The sequence below is a fragment of the Vigna umbellata genome, chromosome 1 (genome assembly GCF_029865625.1).
Source record: "Vigna umbellata cultivar VRB3 chromosome 1, Vumbellata_1.0, whole genome shotgun sequence".
Classification (NCBI taxonomy): Eukaryota; Viridiplantae; Streptophyta; class Magnoliopsida; order Fabales; family Fabaceae; genus Vigna; species Vigna umbellata.
Window position 1 is genome coordinate 38,081,487 of NC_142165.1, and position 8,996 is coordinate 38,090,482.

The window sequence follows — 8,996 nt, forward strand, 5'->3', positions numbered from 1 at the left end:
TCGGTGATGTTGATGTGAAGCCTGTAAAGGTTAACTTAGTAATGGCAGATGGATCTTCAAAGGAACCCTGTGGAATAGCAGAAGATATTATAGTTTGTGTGGGTAAACTCCAGTTCTTAGTAGACTTTGTGGTGATGAAGATGGAGACTGAAAAGATACCCATTATTCTTGGAAGACCGTTTATGAAAACGGTCAAAGCCATCATTGATGTGAACGAAGGTATAGTGGTGCTCCAAGACAGAGAAGAGAGAGTTGTTGTAGATGTCTTCAAAGATGAGAGGCATATGCAGGAGGAAGAAGCTAGTCATAAAGCTGCATTTCAAGATGTACTCATGACTAGCTTTCAAGATGAAAAGCTCAAGGTTAAAGGTAAACATTGTTTATTGTTTCAGGTACCGGAAAAAGAAAAGATTGGAAGAGGAAGGAAAGTTCCTGATGACTGGATGAAAGAACAACTCCAACTGGGTACACCTGTGAGAGTCAAAAACAAATTGTGGGTTGTGAAAGGCTATAAAGAAAAGGAGATGATAGAGATAGAGTCTCCATATTCTAGAAGAGTCAAAACAGTACACCGGAAGCAGTTGAGGAGTTGGTGGAATATGGACATCAACCAGGAAGAAGGAACTTGAACTTTATTGGGTCAAGCTAATGACGTTAAAAGAGCGCTTGCTGGGAGGCAACCTAGTGATTTAAGAACTTTTAATTTTTGGTTTAGTGATGTAATTTTGAACTTTTGGGTATTTTTGTTTTCGTTATAATTTTGTTACAGAGATATAGCATCTACTGAAGGATGCTAGGTGGTTAAGTATCCACTGAAGGATACTAGGTTTGTTACATGTACTGATGGGTGTTGGTAAGAAAGTTTTGCACCTACTGATGGGTGGTGGTGGATTTTGGGTCAGGCTCGTGACGTTAAACAAGCGCTACTTGGGAGGCAACCCAATTGATTGATTATATTTTTGTTTGTTCTGCTGTAGTTGCATAACAGGATTTTGCATGAGTAATCTGAACATGTTATTGCAGGGAGTAAGTGAGAGGCATGGGTAGGAGGCACCTAGGTTAAGCTAGGAAGAAGAAGAGCACTTCCCGAAAGTGCCGCTGAGCGGCAAACTACGGCTGAGCGGTAGTGTCGCAGACTGGGCTTAGGCTGCCCCTAAGCGGAACCCGAGCCCATTAGGGTATTTTTATACCCTAAGCTGCGCCGTAGTTTCTCTTTTCAGATTTTTCTTTGCACACACACTCCTACATACTTTTTCAAAGGTTCTCTACAACTTTATCCCTCTTGAGAAAATCTCTCTTTCACTCATCTTATCATTAGCTTTCCATCTAAGTTTGGGGTAGGAAGAGAGATTATCATAGCTTGAAAGCATTCTCAGTTCATCTAGCATCTCCACCCAAGTAAGTCAAGCATTTTTCATTCTAGGGTTCTTGAATGTGAATTTGATTGTTAAACCATGAATCTTTAGTGGTTTTGATTTCTATGCATGATTTGATGATTTAATTGAAGTTTGAACCGATTAAACTGAATGGTTTTGATCTGAAAAACTGAAAATTGCATGTGGGTGGAGTTAGGAGAGGTTAAAATGAAGTTTTCAAAAATCTGCAGAGTCACCGCTCAGGGGTAAATTGCCGCTGAGCGGCACTCTGACAGACATTAGATTTTTGCTTAATTGCGCTCTGAATTGCTGCACTGGTGGCGCTGAGGGGTGATTTTTGACCCTCAGCGGTGGTTTAGCTTCAAAATATGGTGTTGTTTATGTGTTACTAATGAATTACAAAAATTTTTGGTGGTTTTGTATTTGTGTTTGATGTAGGAATGGCATCCTCTTCAAGCAAAAGAATAAAGACCATGGCATCCAAAAGAAAAGAAAAGGAACCAGAACAACCCCATTCTAGTAGGTTCCTATCTCGCAAACATGAGAAGCATTTCAAGGTGGTTCAAGATAGGAGGCTCCTAATGGAAAGAAAGGTTGGAATGATACCTAACTTTGCTCCTCAATTTGGAGAGCAATTGTTAGGGAATGATTGGGGAAAGCTAGCCACATACCCTACACCTGCCAATATAGCTGTGGTAAAAGAATTCTACACTAATGCAAGAAAGATTGGTGATTATCCAGCTGAGAATTACCTTGGCTATGTCAGAGGCCATGCTATTAGGTATGATCCTGATTCCATCAACAACTTCTTGGATACTGTGTGGGCTGGTGAGCAGTGCCAATTTGCTCTCTGTTTGGAAGAAGGCGCTGATTTTGATGTGGAGAGAGTTTTATGTGTACCTGGAGGACATTTTCAGAGGAATAGAACTGGCGCTGTAGTGAACATTAGGAGAACTGACTTGACTCCTCTTGCAAAGTATTGGATGGCATTTTCTCATGCCAACATTCAGCCATGTTCTCATGTGTCAGACATTACTCTTAGCAGGGCACTCCTCCTTTACTGTGCAATCAGGAACTTGAATGTCAATATTGGACAGGTAATAGCTGATGAGATAAGGGTATGCGCTAACACAACAAACAACAAAGCACCCTTAGGACATCCGTCTTTAATCACGCACCTCTGCAAGATAGTTGGGGTGGATACTTCAGCTCCACCCTTTGAAAGGCCAAGGAAAGCAATTGATGAGGCCTATTATAGACAATACTGTGGAGGTGAGGAAGCAGCTCAACCAGTTCCACCACACCGTACTCGCAGAGAAAGAGGGCAAGCACAGAGTCGGGCATCTGCTGAGACACATGAAGCAGAACCGTTCCAAATGAGGGACATGTACATGTCTCTTATAGGTGCACAGTTACAGTCTATCCACAGAGGGCAGGTGGCTACTGCAGAGATGATTGTTGGAATGTATGATACACCTCCAGCACACAGGTGGACTATGGAGGAATTTCATAATGTGGTAGCTTGGCCATAAGAGCAGGTACAAGGAGGCAGAGCTGAAGCAGCTGAAGCTTCAGCTATGGAGATGGAGGAAGATGATGTTGAAGCTAATGATGATGATGCATTTGAGGATGCTGAAGATGAAGAAGAAGAGGAGGATACAGATGACAGCTCAGATTGATGAGGAACTGAGATAGCATTTACTGATGAATGCTATCATAACTAGAGCAGGACTTATGCTTTTATTTGGTTTTGTGTTCTGAACTTACTTATGTTTTTAGAATAGGGTTTGATGTATTCAATTGAAAACTTTATCTGTTATGATGGTTTGTTTGTGATTATGATTGTTTGATAAAGTAATGCTTGATGATGCTTTGATATTGATTGATGTGGAGATGTACATTATATGCTTATACATGTGATTCACAAGCATTGTGAACAAATGCATGATGTTGTGATTGTGATTGTGATATTAAGCAGGATGCTTATGTCAAATGTGAATGAGCTTATATGTGAGGTTTTGAGCTCCAGAGTTTGTGTGAATGAATGTTATTCCTTTGGAAGCATGAATGACTTTGCCCAAGTTTTCTATGATTGAATTACTTGCTTGTTTGCATCATATGATCAAGGCCATTTGTTGATAACCCTTCTATTAGCCAATTTCATGATTAGCCACTAAAAGAGAACACTTTGTGTTCTATCCTTTGAACCCTTTAGCCTTGAACATGATTTGAGAACCCTTGTGAAAAGTTTTACCTTGAGTTAAGTAGAAAATATTTTGTGGTATTGATAAATGTTCAAGTTTGGGGTTGTTGGAAAATAGAAAGGGAAATTGAAAGCATTGAGCTAAGAAGCTAAGAAATAAGAATGTGAAAAGAAAAAGAAAAAGAGAAAGAAAAGAAAAGAAAAGAAAAAGCAAAGCTTAATGCAAAAGAAAGTTGGGAGTAAATAAGAATGATTGTGTTTATATGTTTCTCTTAACTCAAGGGTTTTTTGATCTAGAAAAACCAATGTTCTTGTTAGCCCAGCCACATTATAAGCCATTGAAAAAGTCCTCATGATGATGATGCATGCTTGTGAATTTATTTGATTGTGGTTAAATGAAAGGCAAAGACAATTCATGTGACATTGTGATAGTAGAGTGAATGAGTGATTACCTCTTATACACTTGTGTTTGAGTGAAACACTGTACCTAGTGAGGAAATATTCCATGAGCACATGAACATCCATGCTTAGTTGATTGGTCATTCATGAAAAATAGCATTTGTTGGATATTAAGTGACTTTGTGAACACCAAAGCATGTGTACATCTTGATTGAAATATTTGTCATGAGTTTGATTGAAGTTTTACTTATCTTGAAAAGAGGATTTTTGAATGAGTGAACCATTATACAGATTGGTAGAAGATTGAGTTACATCTTGTTTGCTTGAGGACAAGCAAAGTTCTAAGTTTGGGGTTGTGATAACAGTTGAAAAACTGTTATTTTCATGCTTAAAATTGATACTAAAAGCAACCTTTAACACTTAGAAACTAGCTTGAAATCATGCTTTTGGTTATATTTTTAGAAATAAGAGAGCTGGACAGGTTTATGCTTGATTTCAATGTTTTTATGCAGGTTTTAAGGTGAATTTGGTGAAAGAAGTGAAGAAGGATAGAGATGGAATCAGAAAAGACATCAAAAAGTGCAAAAGGAGAAGCCGCAACTACCACTCAGCGGCAGTTTACCGCTGAGCGGCACTCAGGCAGTCACGTTGGCTCCGCTGAGGGGTGAAAAGGCCGCTGAGGGGAGAAAAACAACTCACGCACTTACCGCTAAGCGGTAGTTTACCGCTGAGCGGCACTATTTTGGGCTTGGGCCTAATTTTCTATCTCTTTCATTCTTTCATTATTGTTCATCTAGTTTCACCATGAATATGGTGAACTAAACCTTGTATTGTTCTTGGGGAATCAATGTAGTCTTGTGAAACTCTCATATATGGAATTTGTGTTTTAACATCTTATATTAAGATACATGCTTTCTTTCATCTTTAGTTAGGGATTTTCCTCTTTGCTTAGTGCTTGCTTTGTTTAACTCATTCATTGCCATGATTATTGATTTTGTCGATACAGGAACGTACGGGGAAATCTAGATCCGGGGAATTTCTCCCAATAGCATATTGGTTGCCTTTAATCTCCTGCACTTTAGAACTAATTACTAGGAATGCTAGGAATTGTATGAACTCGTAATTAAGGATAGGCCTTCTTGCAAGGTGATTTAGAGAGTGGCATTAGCAATTGATGAAAAGAATGATGAATTCCTAAAGTATATGAGAGTAAACAAGATGAAATTGATAACCCCAACAACATACTCATCCATCTAATTCATTAAAGTGTTTGTATTCCTCTTTTCCATTGATCAAATTAATGCATACATGTTTAATTATCTTCTTTTTCATTTAAACCCTATAATCAATTTGTTCTTAAGTATTAAATAATCAACAAATCATATAGCTAAACTAGGCCGTGAGTCCTTTGGGAGAACGATACTTGGTCTTACCGAGTTTATTACTTGATACGATTCGGTCACACTTGCCGATTGTTAAACAAGTTTGTGGCGCCGTTTTTTGGTGTTCATAAATTTGTCATCAGACGTCTAAGAGGCTGACAGGGTAGTTGAAGAGTTCATTGCTTCAGCCTCTTAAACGTCCGTTGTGGGGGGCCGGACGTCTATAATATTATAGACGTCGGGGCCCTGCAAGCACGGACGTCTACAGTCCCACTTATTTACGGATATGCCACCGGTCAATTATTTACGTTGGGGTTTTTGTGGACGGACGTCTATTGGGTGACGTTAAAGGCCAATTCTGCACTAGTGTAACCAACTTCTTCATTACAGGATTTAACCTTCTCTGTGGTTGAGCACTCGGTCTATAATAATCTTCCATAAAGATCTTACGCATACAATAAGTTGGGCTGATACCTTTAAGATCTGAGATTGACCACCCAATTTCTTCTTTGTTAGCTTTCAGAATTTCTATCAACTATTCTTCTTCTTTTGGAAACAAAGAGTTACTGATGATGTCTGGCTTTGTTCCATCTTCTTCTAGAAAAACATACTTTAGATGTGATGGTAGTGTTTTTAATTCTAACTTCTTCGCTTCGACTTCTTCTTCCTTATCAATTATCTCAAACTTTGTATCCTCCTCTGGAATCTCCTTCAATGTTTCCAAGTCCATCATACATTCTTCAATTAATTTCTCTTCACCGTCATCTAAATCTTCACACGCATCAATAAGAGTTTTTTCTAATGGAGAAACATAATGCACCATCCTTTCTTGCTCCGTACAAACTTCATCAAGTTCGTCAAGTTGAAAACATGTTTTATCATCATTTGGATATGTCATGGCTTTGGATATGTCATGGCTTTGAATATGTCAAAGTTTACTTCTTCATCATGAACTCTCAATTTAAGCTTACCATTCTCTACATCAATTAAAACTCTAGTAGTCTTCATAAAAGGTCTCCCAAGAATGAGAGGTACATCACCATTCCCTTCCATCTCCATTACAATAAAATCTACTGGGAATACAAACTTGTCAACCTTCACTAAAACGTCTTCAACCACTCCATATGGATATTTAAGAGACCTATTTGCCAATTGAAGAGCCATTCTGGTAGGTTTGAGTTCCAAACCCTCAATTGTTTTAAACATGGATAGCGGCATTAAAATAATGCTAGCTCCCAAATCAATCAATGCTCTTCCAACTTTCAAGTCTCCTATGGTGCATAGAATAGTGAAGCTTCCTGGATCTTTAAGCTTAGGAGGTAATTTCTGTATGATTGCACTACAGTTACCCTGTACTTTGATAGTTTCCTTCTCACTGTACTTGCTTTTCTTTGTAAGGAGTTCCTTTAAAAATTTTGCATATGATGGCATCTGTTGCAATGCTTCAGAGAATGGTATAGTAATCTCCAGCTTCTTAATCAACTCCATGAATCTTTCCAACTGTTTTTCTTTCTCCTTCCTTGAATAATTTTTTGGATAAGGAAGTGGTTTTTCAAACTCTTTTTCTTTTTGTCTCTCATCTCTCTCTTCTCTCTCTTTCTTTTTCCATTCATCTTCTTCTTCCTGTACCTGAAACAAAAAACAATGTTTACCTTTGACCTTTGGCTTTTCATCCTGATGGCTAGTCATGAGTACATCTTGATATTTAGCTTTATGACTAGCTTCTTCCTCTTGCATGTGTCCCTCTTCTTTGAAGACATCTACAACAACTTTTTCTTCTCGGTCTTGGAATACCATTATGCCTTCATCCACATCAATGATGACTTTGGCCATTATCATAAACGGTCTTCCGAGAATAATGGGTATCCTCTCATCCTCCATTTCCATCACCACAAAGTCCACCAAGAACTGTAGTTTTCCTACACAAACTATAACATCCTCTGCTATACCATAGGGATTCTTTGTGGATCCATCTGTCATTAATAAATTCATTTTTATAGGCTTCACATCAAGATGACCAATCTACTCAAGTAAGGAATAAGGCATCAAGTTAACACTTGATCCTAAATCAAGTAAAGCCTTCTTTATCCTTTTCTTCCCTATACCGCATGGAATGGAGAAACTTCCTGGATCTTTTGCTTTTGGAGGGAATGGCTTCTTTTTAACAGCTTTATACTTCTTTGTCTCATCATCTCTACGTCTTTTCTTTGTAGAGACTTCTTCCTCAGGCTTTGTATAAACTGCAATGTGCTGTAATATCTCCTTAAAAGGTACATCATTATCCAACATCTTAAATATTTTTGTAAAGTCAAATTGTTTCTCATGATCTGTTGGAAAAGGAAGAATGTCTTCACTCTTTATCTCTCTTATCTCTTCTTTTTCTTTGCTCTCTTCTTTTTCTTTTTCTCTCTTTTTTCTCTCTTCTTTTTCTTTCTTTCTTTCTAACTCAACTATTTCCACATTTGCACTCACTAACACCTTACATTCTTCCCTGGGGTTAAACTCACTATTAGCCCCAAAATTTTTGTCAGGCCTTTCTTCCAACTGCTTAGTAATTTGACCCATTTGCATCTCCAAGTTCTTAATAGCAGCTTTAGTGCTTTTTTGAGTGGATGCAGTTGCCTGTATGAATTGCTGAAGAGTCTCTTCCACCCTTATTGATCTTTCATTAAGTGTAGCCATTTGTTGCCATAAGGTTGGTTGTTGCTGTTGCTTGTTGAATTGCCCTGATTGTTCAGCTTTCCCACTTTGTCCTTGACCAATACTTGTGTGTGGTTTCCACCCTTGATTGAAATTTCCCTAACGGTATGGAAATTGATTGGCCATGAAGTTACCATCCTCTAAAGCTTCCACTGGAAAGGCGCATTGACAATTGATATGGTCACCACCACATAATTCACACATTTGTGGTTGAACCTGTGCAACAGTCTTTAACTCTTTTGGCAATTGTGCAAGTGCCTTTGTGAGACTCTCCAATTGTTGAGTTATTATCTTGTTCTGATCTAACAAGACATCATTGGATTGCAACTGTAGAACTCCTTTTTGTTGAATAGGAGCTCCTCTTTCACTGTTAAGCTCATTATCATTAGTAGCCATGTTTTCAATTATTTATGTGGCTTTGTCTGGAGTCTTCCATTTGATATTTCCTCTAGCTTAGGCGTCTACCATCAACTTGGTTTGTGAACCAAGACCTCCAAGGAAGAATAGGACTACTTCTACTTCGTCAAATCCATGCGTGGAAGTCTTTCTTAATAGGCTTTTTTATCTATCCCATGCATGACCTAGGAATTCCTCCATGCCTTGCTTGAAAGATGAGATTTCTTGCTTCCCTTTATTTACCTTGAACTATAGGAAGTATTTGTTCAACAACTTTGTCACTACATCTTCCCACTCTGTAAAGCTCCCTGATGAGTCAATATTTTCTTGATTTCACTTAGCTTATTATGCTATATTTAATCAAGGAATTGTGCTTGAATGTCCAGTATTCTCCAATTTTTACTAATTGTGCTTAATTTGACCAGAAATTCTTATTTTAATTAATTTGAATTATCTGAGGCTAATTATTTGCATTATTAATTGTAGGAAAATTGTTGGATAATATTTTGGGACTTAAAGAGAAATGCCACATCAAACATA

General features: G+C 38.1%; 1 pseudogene; it reads right to left on the bottom strand.

Annotated features, from left to right (window-relative positions):
- Window positions 1-5,895: 5,895 nt before the first annotated feature.
- Window positions 5,896-8,264, bottom strand: LOC148205283 (uncharacterized; annotated as a pseudogene).
- Between the last annotated feature and the right edge of the window lie 732 nt (window positions 8,265-8,996).